This window comes from Apus apus, chromosome 1 (assembly GCF_020740795.1).
Source record: "Apus apus isolate bApuApu2 chromosome 1, bApuApu2.pri.cur, whole genome shotgun sequence".
Classification (NCBI taxonomy): domain Eukaryota; kingdom Metazoa; phylum Chordata; class Aves; order Apodiformes; family Apodidae; genus Apus; species Apus apus.
The window spans coordinates 126,671,621-126,686,311 of record NC_067282.1 but is presented as its reverse complement, the minus strand read 5'-3'; the positions used below and the strand labels follow the sequence as shown (position 1 = coordinate 126,686,311).

The window sequence follows — 14,691 nt, the reverse complement described above, 5'->3', positions numbered from 1 at the left end:
TATGAACATGGGAAGAAAGAATAAAATGGGAGGTGAGGAAGGGAAAAAAAGGAACTAACACTTAGCCTTTACCACTGGGACAGACATTCCAAGCACACTGTGAATAGTACCAAAGCAGGCAGTGACTTTAAGAGATTCAGAAATTAATGGTAACAGTCCAAGTGTCTATGACCAGTACAACCCCTTTCACTGGCAGATGCTCAATAAAAAAATTACATGGGTATTTGAGAGATTGTCCTGCTGGGGAATCAGCACAGAGGAGTAAGCTTTCCACAGGGGGACTCTGACAGAGAACAGAAGCTATATTTTCCAGTTGTTCTTCTTTGGATATTTCTCCAAGCATCTCTAGTCCCTGGAGGCTGCTAAGAGCCTTTTTTTTAAATGCATTTTGAAATCTCCACAAACTCCACAAACAGATCAGTCTTAGCTTAAGCTGAGAGACTGAGAAATTGAGAGCTTCAGAAAGAAGCCTAAGGTGTGACAGCAAGTGTATTCACCTGCATTTGGATCTGCAAATAAAAGCCAGCAGGCTGCACACCAAGTGAAAACTGCTCAACTGTATGACTCCCAAAGCCATGGTTCTTGGAAGATATAACCTCTGCTATCGAGCCAAATCCCATAGCAATGTATACAAGTAGACAAAGTCATCTCCTAGGGAATGTATGGCCATCCTAACTATAAAAAGCACCTACTTTGAATTCAGTTATTTTTGTCTCCTTAATATTCATGCAGACATAGATTAATATGTAGCAGATGATTTCAGCATGGCACACTCTTATGCTGGAAACTAAGCAAATGTACCTGAAGCATAATAGGGAAAACATAACCCAGGAGTGCAGCACAGCCTGGGATCCACCTGGTTGGAGAGCAGCTCTGTGGAAAGGGTCCTGGGGGTCCCGGTGGCCAACAAGCTCAACATGAGTGAACAGTGTGCTGCAGTGGCAAAGCCAATAGGATGCTGGGCTGCATCAACAAGGGCATCACCAGCAGAGATAAAGAAGCCATCATTATACTCTACTCAGCACTTGTCAAGGCACACCTGGAACACTGTGTTCAGTTCTGGTCCCCAGTACAAAAAAAAATTGAAGACAGGCTGGAGAGGGTCCATAGAAGGGCCACAAAGACGATCAAAGGCTGGGCAGCCTGCCATGCAAGGAAAGGCTGAGAGAGCTGGGTTTGCTCAGCATGGAAAAAAGGCTTAGACGAGAAGACCTTATTGCCATGTTCCAGTACTTAAAGCATGGCTACCAAAAAGATGGATACTCCTTTTTTACAGGAAGTCACATGAAAAAGACAAGGGGTAATGGGTGCAAGTTACTCCTGGGGAGATGCTCTGACTGAACACCGGAAGAAAATTTTTCACTACAAGAACAATTGGACTTTGGAATAATCTCCCCAGGGAAGTGGTGAATTCCCCAACACTCAACACTTAAAAGATTCAGACTCACAGGTGCTGGGCTACCTCATCTAAACCATGTTCCTACCTAGAAAGGTTGGACCAGATGATCCTTGAGGTCCCTTCCAACCTGGCATTCTATAATTCTATGATTGCCCCACCCCTGCATGTTGATCATTTCACATTTCACAAGGTTTCACATCTGCACCAATCACCTTTGGTGACAAAGGATCCTTTCTGATCCAAGCTCCAGAATAAGTGCAGGAAAAACAAGCTGTATTCAGTTCAGTGTCAACTCCCAAGACTCTGTTCTCCAAATACAAAAGAAAAGTTGTGCCAACTTGAACAGATGTCACTTGTATACGCAGGGAAGTCCACAAAGCAAGAGACAGAATATGTGAGCCTTATCTTGCACTGGTCTGAATCAAGGGAGATGTGGAACATAAAAGCAATAAGAGAAGAAATTACATAAATCTTGAAGTGACTAGATACTTTTTTTAAAAAAAAAAACACAAGCTTCTTACTTTTTGTGCTTCGACCAGCAATGTTAGTCCTGTCCCAAGCTACAGCTAGGTCAGCAGGCAACAAAATGTGCTATTGTGGCCAATCCCAACTTTTCTACACCTTGGAGCACCTTCTTGGCACTAAAGCTGTTCCTGATGGTTGTTCAAAGGTGAAACTGCACAGATGTTTGGACATCTCTAGCTGGAACCTCAGTAATCACCCAGACACAAATTGGCCTTGTTTTTGATAACTTCCAAAAAAATTCCATAGACTAAAATGACCACAAAAATCCTTATAATGGTCACTAGTTCAACAAGATGCCAAGATCTTAAATGGCCTGCAAAGTTTTCTTAAATAATGTTGCTTAAACAGGAAGCTCCATGTGCAATCCCAGGCAATACTATGTGCTCAGAGGCAATAAACAGTAACACGGGGAGTTCTCCTCAGGTCCTATGTGGGTGTCTTCTCTGGCTGAACACTTCAGGCCTTCCATTTACTGCACTGTTGATATGAATGCAAAGTGGACATTTATTAAACTACACAAAGCAAGCTGTAGGGAAGCTGAGGACTAAACTCTATGGTAAATGGCTTTATTAGTATGGGAAGTTGAAAAACTGTCAGTAAAATCACTTCTTGTTAAAAAAGCAATCAGGTCAAAATGAGCATTTTTCAGAAACATGCTGAATTTGAATATGGTATTTTTAAGAAAGGTTTGAACAATATTAATTAGCAACTACTTTAACAAAACACAAATGTTTCAGTAAACATCTAGCTTTCAGTTTGCTTGTGTTTTCCTGTTCAATCTATAGTAACTGTACAGATACACCTTGGTAACTTTAACAGTCATTTGTATTACTGAATGTTCTAACGTAACTAGATATTGTACTCGTAAATTAAATTTTTTCTACTTTAACTACGTAAGAGCTTGTAACTCCAAAGCTTTATTCTGATGCGGAGGGAATTTGATTCTGATTCTTGATTTCCCAGGCATGCTAAGACAATTCCTTCCCCATCTGAATCCCCTAGCCATGCACAGTTCTTATGACCATAGGAATCAGAGGATGTTGTCCCATTCTCATAACAGGAAGTTTTGCCAGAGGTCCCAGGCTTGGTGTTTGTTCTTTTCAGATCCCCTCAGTCTGAACTTAATGCTCCACTTCTTGGCTCTTGAATTGCTCGTACTGTACCTTAGAGTTGTTCTTGTTGTGATCCCACTCTCATTTCACTGAGAGATAATTAACTACCTTTCTTTTTGGGGTCCAGTCATGGATTCTCTCCCATGATCAAAGACACAAGCCCCTAAAGGCACTTCCACCTCCTCACCACAGTATGTCTAATTCCTTCTTATGATTTTCCTATGTCCAAATACTGTTTCTTATTCACTCTTGGTCCCTGTTCTTCATTCTGCCATGGCCCATCTCTTAATGAATCACTCACAAAGGCAGGTTTTTGGGCCATAGGAAATCAAAACCATGGAGAAAACAAAAATCTTTCAGTTCCAGCAGCTTTGGTTTAATTGTTCTGGTGCTGGTAATTTTAACATTAACTCTCCTTCCTTTCATACATGGTATCTCACTGAGATTTAGAGATTACTCAGGGCTACACAGCTGCCAAAAGCCCTTCAATGAGGTCTCATTGACAGGAAGCACATCTTTAACAGGCTTCACAGTCTGACACATCTGCTTTCTAAACTCAATCTCTCAGTCATTACTGTTGGTAACAGCTCTCTTTTACATATTTGTGGCAGCTGCTCAGCACAAAACCATACTTTCCTGAGGATCTGAAAAACTGCAGCCAGCTGTCTCCAGTTGTTCAGTTTTCTTAGAGCTGCTCTGTCCAAAAGACTCCCCCAACTCCCTGGCCACCCCCTTTCCTTGCTGGAATCAGTATCAAGCACGACACATGAACCAGAGATGTCTTTATTCACTCACCCCTACCAGGCAGGAACACTTGCCAGCACAGCCATGTGGAGTCCGGCAGTAAGGTCCCACTCCTGCTTCTGAGCTGGTTGCACTCAGAGCGAGTCATTTAATTTTACCAAGGACTTCCCCTCATCCTTGGTCTCATTTAATAGGGCTGCAAGCTGTGGGGGCAGGGACTGCTTCTCATTACAAATATTCCTTGATGTCAAGTAAAAACAAACCATTCCAGTATTCACCTCCTTGGTAACATGAGCCAAATATTGCTACTACAGTGGATATGAACCACAGCATTTTAGTATCTGATCAGCAGTCAAACAGTGAATTTCAAAAAATAATTAGTTTGGCCAGAAGATGTCCTGCTACTCAAACTATAACCTTAGAGTAGTTTATAATTGTAAGAAAACCTGGAAACAGAGACAATCAACCAGTTACTTCCATCCAGAACACATTAACAAATGAGCTTCCATAATGCAGTCATACAAGATTTGGGTTTAGGAAAGCAACAGTTTAGAATGCTACAAAACCTATTTAGCAAGGTATGGTGGAAGATGGCATTCAAACTTAGCAGGGGAAGAAGGCTGGGTAATTCTACAGGACACTACAGTAATAGCTCAGTTCCTCTGAAAGGGAAGAAAGTGCAATCTGCAGATGAGAAGCTCCAAGGGGCTGCAAATCAAAGACCACAGGAAAAAAAAAACAACAACATACTGGAAAGGGAAAACATAGGAAAGTAGCTACTCAATAATAACTAAAATCTGTTAAAGCCTGCAGGCAAAAGAGGACAGAAATCATGAGCATTACAGGGTCTCTACAAAGAAAGCTAATCAAGAAACTGTAGCCAGACCATCTAGCACTGAACTATATCTAAGAAGGTAACAGCACTTCTGCAGCACCAGCCAGCAACCAGTTGCTGACAAGCTCCTCAGGAGCTGTACTCCATTAATTAAATAAGCCTCGAGTCAGAGTAATGCAGTTTCCACTGATGATCCAGTGGATCCAGAGATGGGTAGGTGCTGATCACTGAGCCTTTTGAGGGTGCTTCACTCTTGCTGGCTTAACATGAGCCAGCAACATGCACTTGCAGCCCAGAAAGCCAACAGTATCCTGGGCTGCATCAAAAGAAGCATGCTCAGTAGGTCAAGGGAGGCGATTCCCCACTTCTACTCAGCTCCTGTGAGACCCCACCTGGAGTACTGTGTCCATTCCTGGAGCCCTCAACACAGGAAGGACATAGAGCTCTTGGAGCGAGTCCAGACGAGGACCATGAAGATGATCCAAGGGCTGGAGCACCTCTGCTATGAAGACAGGCTGAGAGAGTTGGGGTTATTTAACCTGGAAAAAAGAAGGCTCCAAGGAGACCTTATTGTGGCCTTCCAGTACCTGAACGGGCTACAGGAAAGCTGGGAAGGGGCTTTTCACCAGAGAGGGTAGTGATAGGATGAGGGGTAAGAGTTTAAAGCTGGAAGAGGGGAGATTTAGGTTAGACATTAGGAAGAAATTTTTTACTGTAAAGGTGGTGAGACAATGGAAGAGGTTTCCCAGGGCAGTTGTGGCTGCCCCTTCCCTGGCAGTGTTCAAGGGCAGCTTGGATGGGGCTCTGAGCAACACAGTCTCGTGGGAGGTGTCCCTGCTCATGCAGGGGGGTTGGAACTAGATGAACTTTAATGACCCTTCCAACCCAAACCATTCTATGATTCTGTGACACTGTGATATCCAACACAGGCTTGGGTGCCAAATGAGTGCTTCTCACACGGCCTAGCACAAAATCAACCTTGGTTTGCTTGCTACACTGAAACTGCCTGCAGTAGCTGCTGTTCAAAAGGCACCTTGCTTCCTGAGCAAAGCAAAACAACACTCTTAAATTATTGCAGTAGCAGAGCTCTGGCTGAAACAGAGAGGATGTAGTGTGCAGCACAGTGATATAAATCAAAACAAGGAGAGAGAATTTCTATCAGTGCAGCCCAGGATAATGTAATCAAACAGGATGTGATGAGATGAGGCTGTGTGTGGCCTTCCACACCATTCAATTAGTTACATTTGTGATAAAGGAAACAGAACACAGCCTTGCTCCCCTAAGGAAGGGAGAAAAACCAAATACACAACAAATAACTACAAAAGCCAAAGGCTAATTCTGTTCCTACTAGCCTAGGGGTGGCCAACTTGGGTATTGGTCCTAAGCCACAGGCAGCTCATGCACAGCTCCCACATATGGGCTACATCACAAGGCCACCAGCATTGAACTGCCAAAATGACTACTGCATGATTTACATCTCAGCTGGGAGAGAAAACTGAGACAGCAAAGCCAGCAGAGATTGACACTGTCAGGTTGCCCTGGGATTGAGCCACACACTGGACTGGCCCCTGCCCTCAAAGAGCAATTCCTGGGGAGTCACTGTTATCTCCCATCCGGGAACTGTTCCCAGAGCTCCCATTCTCCCTGACTTTCCAAGACATGTGGCATATAATTCACAGCTTCCCAAAGAGATGAAGGTTGCAGCAGGGTGAAAATGGTTAGTCACCCTCAGGCTAGCAGCAGCAGTCATCAGGAGTCATTCTCCTGACAAGTACAGAGCTGGTTAGAATAGAACAAAACAGGAGGAAATCCAATAATCATGTCCCTTTTCTATCGAATCATCAGTAGTGTTTGCCAACACATTTTAAATCACAACTGTCCCTTCAATTATAGACAAGTGTAGACATTGACCAATTAAAATTACTTGGGTCTCACCAAACCAAGATAGAGATAGAAATAAATCATGCTTAGCATTTTCCCAAAAAGAATTATTCAATTATTTAAGTATAGGGAGCCTTTAATAGCAACCTAAAAAAACCTTGCTTCTAAACCCACTGAAAGTTTTCCTGAAAACCTCTCCATGAGACTCAAAAACCCCTATTTTACCTATGGAAAAAAATGCAGCACAAAGACCTAAGTGAACCAATCAATGACAAAATTGGACTGGGGGCAAAATCCAGACACAAATTTCAAGGAAAAAAAAAATAATTGAAAGGCTGAACTTTAGAAGTTATTTGCAATTGCAAGTGGTGTATGTAACTTCAAAGAGGCTCACATTTGACACTGTCTGAAAATCAGGTGTCTTTTGAGTCTTCTCTGACAAGTAACATGAAATTGAGAGGGTCATAAAGCCCTTTTTATAATATTCCAACTGAATTATTATTTCCTAATCCTGCCTCCTGTTCCGGACATCTCTCAGCCGTTGCCTAGGTCTCAAGGTTAAATGTCCCCAAAAAACTCACAGCTGTGACATACTTAGCTTTGCATGACACTAACAGCATAATTTTACACAAACTCAGACAGGAGACAGATGTTTGAAAATCTCAACCAAAGCAGTGAAAATGTTTAGCTCCAAGACTATAGCCAGCCTCCAAGAAAATAAATAGTTGAACCTGGGCTAAGCTGTTTTATCACAGAATAGTCAGAAGCACCGACAACACAAACTCAAACACAGCCAGATTTCTGCACCTGCAGTGCTAGCAGGTAGTCTGTGTTTTGGGCATAACCCGTCCAGCCAACGCTAAGCCCTTCACTAAAGCCTCAAGACAAAAGCAAACCACAAACAGGCAGAACAGGTGTATAAAATGGGACCCCAATTCAGTACACTGATTAAATATGGGCCTTGATTTTAGTTGTAGTTAGAGGGGAGCTGAAAGGTGTTTGATAAAGACAAGGGGTGTTTGTTGGAAAAGACGGGGTAATGGATACAAGTTACTCCTGGAGAGATTCTTACTGGACTCCAGAAGAAACTATGAGAACAGTTAGACATTGGAATAATCTCCCAAGGGAAGTGGTGAATTCATCTACATTGGACAGTTTCAAGACTCAGCTTGACAGGGTGCTGGGCTGTCTCATTTAAACTGTATTATACCTAGAAAGATTCGACCAGATGATCCAATGGGTCAAGTAAAGATGGGTCCCTTCCAAACTGGCATTCTATGATTCTATGATTGATACTTTTGATAAACCAATGCCTACCAGTGAAACATCTGCATCATATGAAGGAACCCTACTCATGGCTATCAACCAAGCTGCACTCTCTTGAGGTATTCAGAAACGACCCTACAATAGTTCTGGAGTACACACTCCACCTGGAACATGCAGCAGGTGAACATCCACTGCTTAAAACTAAGATGACAGTGAGGGAAGTCCACCAGATTAGTTTTTCTGTAAAGCAGCCCAAAATTTCCTAGCAAACAGATGCTAGCTATTTTAGCCGGATTCCAGTTATCCTATCAATTTGATACAAGAGAGAGCAGAACTGTCCTCAACTCAGACTATTGTAATTTGGAGCTCAGAACTCTGCCCTCTCAATTGTGACATAAACTCACTGTCATTTCCAAACTGCTGAACATATAGAGATTTCACAGAAAGCAAGTGAAAATCATGAGAACCCGTAAGTATAATCCCAACCCTCCAGCTAAGTGGAAAGAAAAAAAAAAAAAAAGAGAGAGAGAGAGAGAAAATGCCAAAAACTGAAAAACACAGGTTAAAATTGCCATTAGATATTACAGGAAAGCACAAACCTTCTAATTTATCTCTGCCCTTTCAGACCCTTCTCACCAGGAAGGTCAACAGGTTATATACCTTCTGCTGGATTAATCTACAGGAGAACAAGGGCAGCTAGCCAAGCAAAACTAGATTCTTAAAGGGACACAGACATGACTCCAGTTTTTAAAACATGTTCTTACAAATAGAACCTGCCACTAAAAACAGTAGGAAAAGATGCTGCTTTTCTATCTTTCAGTTAGCTTTCTGGGTGGATAGAAGCAGCAATTCACATTGTTTCCTCTGCACAGTTATTTCCTTCTGTTCACGTAGATCCCTCACAAACTGGGGTGGGGAAATAAACAAGAATTTATGTATTTATTTATTTATTTATTTTTAGCAAGATAAATTGAAAAAACAGTGAATGTACTTGGAGAAAATCTCCTTGTGCAAATCTCTCCCTTTTTTTGCCCCTAAGCCAACAAGATTTGCAAATCAAGAGAACCTCTCTAAATCCTGCCAGTGTGGTATCAGCGATATGGAGAAGTATGATCAGGTATAACATAAAACACATCAGCAAATCCTCCCTTTCCATTACAGTATACACATGCTTAGTACTCTCTTGACTTTTCCTCCATCCCTTAAAGCAGTCCTGGTTACAAAAGATTAGACTTTACCTGGACATCTGTCATTAATGGTTACCATACTGTTTGAAAGGAGGCACTTTGAGGACTGTGCTAATTTATTTTCTCTTTGGCAACAGCAAAGCAGATGCTTCTAAGGCTTGTGTCCAGGCTCTGAAAGCCACTGGCACTCGTGTCTTAGAAGTACAGCAAAGTAAAACATCTCCCCTTCGTCAATCGTATTCTAATGAAAATAAGAACAAAAGTAATTATAAATGTACTACAGAGCAGAAAAATAGTCAGTGACTCAGCCAGTGGCACCGGGATCTGGAAAACTTGCCCCTCCCTAGCAGGAAAAAGTGTAATTCATACGGTGTCAGAAACAAAGGGGAGTGACTGCATCATCTCCAGAAAAAGGAGTACCCAAAGGGCAAGAACAACAACAAAAACCCCCACCAAAAAATCAAACCAAACAAAAAGAACCAAACCAAAACCCAAACCAAAACCACCACCTCTGAAGAGCTCTTTCTAATCACCTGATCTCAGATCTTATAATGAATTCCGGGCATGCAAATTCCTAACTACAAATTAACATGTAGGGCATTTCTTTTGCATGGTGGTGAGCATAATGTAGAAGTTTGAGAGAGAGAAGAGTATACACTACTACTGTAAATCTGGATAAATTTGACTGCTTTTCAAAGGAGGATAGAATTGCCTCAAAGCTAGGTAATATAAAGAATACAGTGCATGATGTAATAGGTTTAGATTTAGAACAGCATTTGCTCCTCTCCAAGGAAATCATAGCTGAAAAACTACTACTTCAAATTGGCTTTGGAAAGTACTGCTCATATTATTAGAAAATTAACCGATGACTGCAAAATTAAGCTTAATCATATATACCAATGGAACCAACAGGTACAGGGACCACCTACTGGGTTGCTGCAGGGATCTTTGCCAGTCCAGGTTTCTTTAGCATCTTAATTAGAGATCTAAGACTGAATAAAGGGAAGGTTAACAGAACTTGCAGGTGATACCAAATCAAGTTTAAAAACACCAGTGGATAGAAACAACTCAAAGCGATTCAGGCAACTCAAAAACAAATGTGAGAAGCAAGGAGGACAAATAAGACTATGTGGGAAAAGTAATGCAAAGAAACTGAAGAAACAGCAATTAAAAAAGCAGAGATATATGAAGGAGAAAGCCCTGCCAGAAGCGGGAGAGAAGTGTCTGCAAAGCAAATGCTTCTACAAAAATGACGATGTAACTTTTGTCTGCCTGTACCCAGATTCATTTCATGCAACAAAGAGATGGAATATCAGATCTCATTCTGAAAAAAGAACACAGATAAATTGAAGAAAGTGAAGAGCAGAGTATAAAAAACAATCATTAGGCCTAGAATAATTTACATTGAAACATATTAAAAGTTTAGTCTTATTAGTAACTTGTAAGAACTTAGAAGGTACAAATACACAGAAAAAGAGAGTATAACCAATCTTTTTACAGAAATACACACCAAGGCAAAAACTGTTGCAGTAGACCAAGAAAATTCTTCTGGTGTTACAGTACATTGAGCAATGGAAAATTTGCCTAAGAAAATTACTGGAGGATCCACTGCATATCATTTATGGAAAAAAAAGAAACAACCAACAAAACCAAACAACACCAACAGATGAACAAAGAAAAAATCTAAGCTACAGGGAAAGTATAATAGATCTTTTAAAAAAAAGTAACACTGAATTTTTGCTTTCTTAAGATACCCTTGTGGCCAGATAAGACTGAAAATAATGTCATTATTGCAGGTGGTCCAAGGTGGGAAAAGATGGCAATGTTGCTAAGAAAATATCCTCAGTCTTCCCCCACTGCCCACCCCTCAGTCACTGCACCCCCTTCTCCAGACACACCATTTATGTGACCGTATGTTTAACTGGACTGGAGAAAAGCGTGGTGGAAAACTAACTTCCTGAATGACTGTGTTACTTTTCATCTGGATCAGCCCCCTGGCCTGGGTCAGTAAAGAGCAGTGCCCATACCCATGCCAGCAACAAAGGGAAGAGGTGTGACATGTTTGGAAATGGACTGTTTGAGGCTGTGCAGAGAAGTTCTGTCTACAGCAGTGCCAGACCAAAGTCTTTGTGGACTCACACCTGGCGTTATGTTGTGATGGAACCAGAGCTGAAAGATACAATCAGAAAAAAGACACGTAATACTAAGGAAGGAAAGCTGTCAGTGAGTCTTAAGTCACCCCAGAGATGCAACCAGCATCTATTAGAAGCTGTACTTTTCAGCAACCTTTTCAAAACTCTTACTGTATCTGAGTTCTATGAAACTAATACCTGAGTAGGAAAACCAACAGTAACTGTGATTTTATTTTAAATTACAAGCTCTCAGAGTTGGCCATACTATCTTCATACTGTGTTCCCACAGATGTTCTGTAATACACTGTTAGAACACTTACCACAACAATAACCTAAAATACTTCAAAGCCATGGGTAAAATTAATTTTTAAATCCAAAAGATGTAGCAGAAACCAAGACAGTGGAGAAATTCCTAACACCCATTCTTGTGCATACTAATTGATCCCAAGACCACCTCCCAGAAAATAAGAACAATGAGCTGATTGTCCATTTTAGAGACGATGCAACTTTGTCGCATGCATGCTGGAGCCTGAGGGAGCCATCCAGACTGGGATTTAGGAAAATGCCATAAGGTGACTGTGCCCACTGCTTGGCTGCCCTTTGCTTTGCCAACCCAAGTTCCAAAGAAAAACAGAGTCCCTCAGCCTTCAACAGTCCTAGAAGCCCCTCTGTATTCAATGCAGCACAATCCAGGCTCTTTTCTGTAATGAGAAAAAGTTACCAGGACCAAAAGGCTCTAATGATAGTACAGCAGCTTCAACCCAGCCAACACTTTTTATATAGCCAGTCTGCTTTCCCCCTTGTTCTTTTCCTCTCACTCCTCCCCATTACTCCATGTCCTTGTCCTACTGACCACTTCCTTCTAGTAGAACAATAAACCAGCTTACATCTACATAACCAGATAGATGGACAGCCAGGTGAACGAATGTTCCACTCAGTTTGCACACAGACAATGCAATCAGGTCTAGGTGAAGATGATCTGCTCTGAGCAATAGGGAACAGGAAAAAATAAAAAAGAAAAATTCCCTAAATCTTCCTTCCCACCCAGTCCCCGTGTTTGAAAAGTGTTTTGTTTTCTTTATTTGTAGAGGAATTGCAGAACTCAGCTCTTAAGGTCAGAAAGTAACACAAGCGTATCTTCAGATTACATAAAAACAAACAAGAAAATTGGTATTTAGTTGTATGGTTTTTGGGTTGGTGTTTTTTTGTTACTCACATATGACCGCTCATCATAAAGTATTTTTCAGAAGTCCTTAAAATACTGTGAGTTACACTCCTTCCCCCTTCTTCCAAAAAAAAAAATCCCCATCTTTACCTTCCCATGCATGGAATTGTTTAAACGAAATTATCTACATAAGGTAAACGATTCATTGGGAAGGCTTTTTGTTTGGTTATTTTTGGTTTATTGGGGCTTTTTGGCAATTTAAATCCTTGCCAGAGGCATGCCACCAAATCTCAGCTCTTAAATTCGGAATAACTGATCTGTGAAAACATTCCCTCATCTTCTGGTAAATGCTCTGTAACAATTCACATGCCTTCTCATGGATGGTTTTTGGGGGGGTTTTGTAGGTTTTTTTGTTTGTTTGTTAGTTTGGGTTTTTTTGGTTGGTTAGATCTTCCCCAGAATGTCTTCCAAAATTTTACATGAACATTTTTTACAGAAAGTACTGACCCTCCTCTCCCCAGAACTCCTCGTCCTCCACCCAAGAACTTCTCTACGAACAGCACGGAAACCTTTCTCTTTTTTTCCCCCCATTAGAAGAGCTAGCAGTTTTCAGCCGATGCGACAGGCGACTAAGTTCCCGAAGTCCCAGCGGTGGCAGCCTCTTCCCGACGGGGGAAGCCGCCGGAGCCTCCATGGAGGATGTTCCCATCGCTTCCTCTGCACGCTTGTGCCTCCCTCTGTCGCACATAATCTGCTCCAAGCCCTCCCTCCTTCCACCCCCCTCTCCTGCCGGCACCCGAACCCCCGAACCCCGCGCGAAAGCCGCGGTGAAACAGCGCGTCCTGACCTGAGCCAGGCAAGAGCGGCTGCGGTTCCGTCGGGGCAGCGAGGACCGTCTTCAAGCCCTCCTTCTGCTCCAGACTTCCTGCCAATAGAGCAGACCGGGGCTGTTCCTGCGCCCCTCGCTCCCGCCCGATCCCCTCCCCCGAGCCCGCAGGGGTGGGAGCAGGGGCTTGGACGAGGGAAGTGGGCGGGTCCGCTTCTGGCTCAGCATCTCCACCGCCAAGTGGGAGAGAGAGAAGAAAAAAAGTTGTCGGGGAGCTGCGGCTGCCCCTCAGGGCGGCCCCGGGGGGGCGGCCGTGGGGAGAGGGGGGAATCCACGGGGCTCCCCTTTCCGCAGGTTCCGCAGCGGTGAGGACGGCGCGAACAATGCCGGAGCGGGCGGTCCTGCCGGCCGGATGGCGGGGCAGGGGCTCGGAGGGGGGCTGGGGGCAGCCGGAGCCGGCGGGAGCGGGGGGCGAGAGGCGCGCACTCACCTGCGGGGCGCGGCGCGGCGCGGGCGGCGGGACGGAGAGGCCGGGCGGTGGCGGGGAGGGGGCAGCGGCGGCCGGGGCCGGGCGGCAGGTTGGGAGGGAAAAAGGAGGGTTTTTTAACTTCCCCTGGAGTTGGAAAGGAGGAAGTGAGGAATGCGAGGAATGAGATTTGGTATGAGATGAACGCGGCCGAGGGAGGGGACTGCCGGCTGGCGCGGGGGCTGGGGCGGGGGGGAGAGGGCCGAGGCGGGGTTGGGAACACAACTCCGCGGGGCCGGGCGGCTGCTCGGCCGGAGGCTGTGCGTTACCGGGGCGGAGGGAACGCGGGCAATGGCCGGAAGAGGGGGCCCGCAGGGGCGGGGGAAGGCCTCCCCGCACACGGGCGAAGGAAGGAAACTCTGGGAGGGGGGAGCGGGGAGAGGGGGGAGCGGCGCCGGGAGCGGCCGCGGGAAGAGCCCTGGGAACGCCGCCGTTCGCCGGGTGCTTTCCCGGGACGGGGAGACTGGGAGGCCGCCTCTGCTCTCGGGAAAGCTTCCCGGCGCAGGAGCACGTCTAGCCTGGGCAGCCCGCCGACAGCACTTCTTCCAAGCCCCTTAGGGATGAGATTTGCGCCCAGCATAGCTGGGCCGACTGCCAAACAAACCCACACCGACACCGCAGAAGTGGCTGTAAGTTGAATTGTCCCGAGAGCATCCCAGAAAGTAAACTACTCATCCGACAGCAAAGGGATGTCCTCTGTGGCTTTTCTCAGCCTCAAGACGAAGCTGCTCTTTCCGTGTCCGTTCGTACGGGAATGCCAACGTGCTGCACCAGAAAGTGCTGATCCAAGACTTAGAGCTGCACGAGAGCTGGAAAGCCACATACCCGAAACAAAAGCAGTAGTAAAAGAGCAAGTTTATTAAATGTAGCTACATGCTCTTAGCAGCTGTGGGTGGTGCAGCTACATCAGCAAAATAAACTTTTTTATGTCTTCAAGCCGGTGACTTCACAGCTACCTGGTGTGCACGAAACTACCTCTAGTAGTTACAACACAGCTGGCTTTTTCAAAAACTTCAATATGCTTAAGAAATTTATTAGGAAAAATCTCCGCTTTTGGGGAAAAAAAAAAAAAAGCTAGAAAAGTTCATAACTC

General features: G+C 44.2%; 1 protein-coding gene across 1 annotated transcript in view; it reads right to left on the bottom strand.

Moving 5' to 3' along the window:
* Positions 1–13,233, bottom strand: part of TEAD4 (TEA domain transcription factor 4) — a 59,188-nt gene extending 45,955 nt beyond the window's left edge. Inside the window, exon 1 of the mRNA XM_051608104.1 lies at positions 13,094–13,233. The gene's annotated coding sequence lies outside the window, so the exon portion shown is untranslated. The remainder of the gene's footprint in view (positions 1–13,093) is intronic.
* Positions 13,234–14,691: the final 1,458 nt, after the last annotated feature.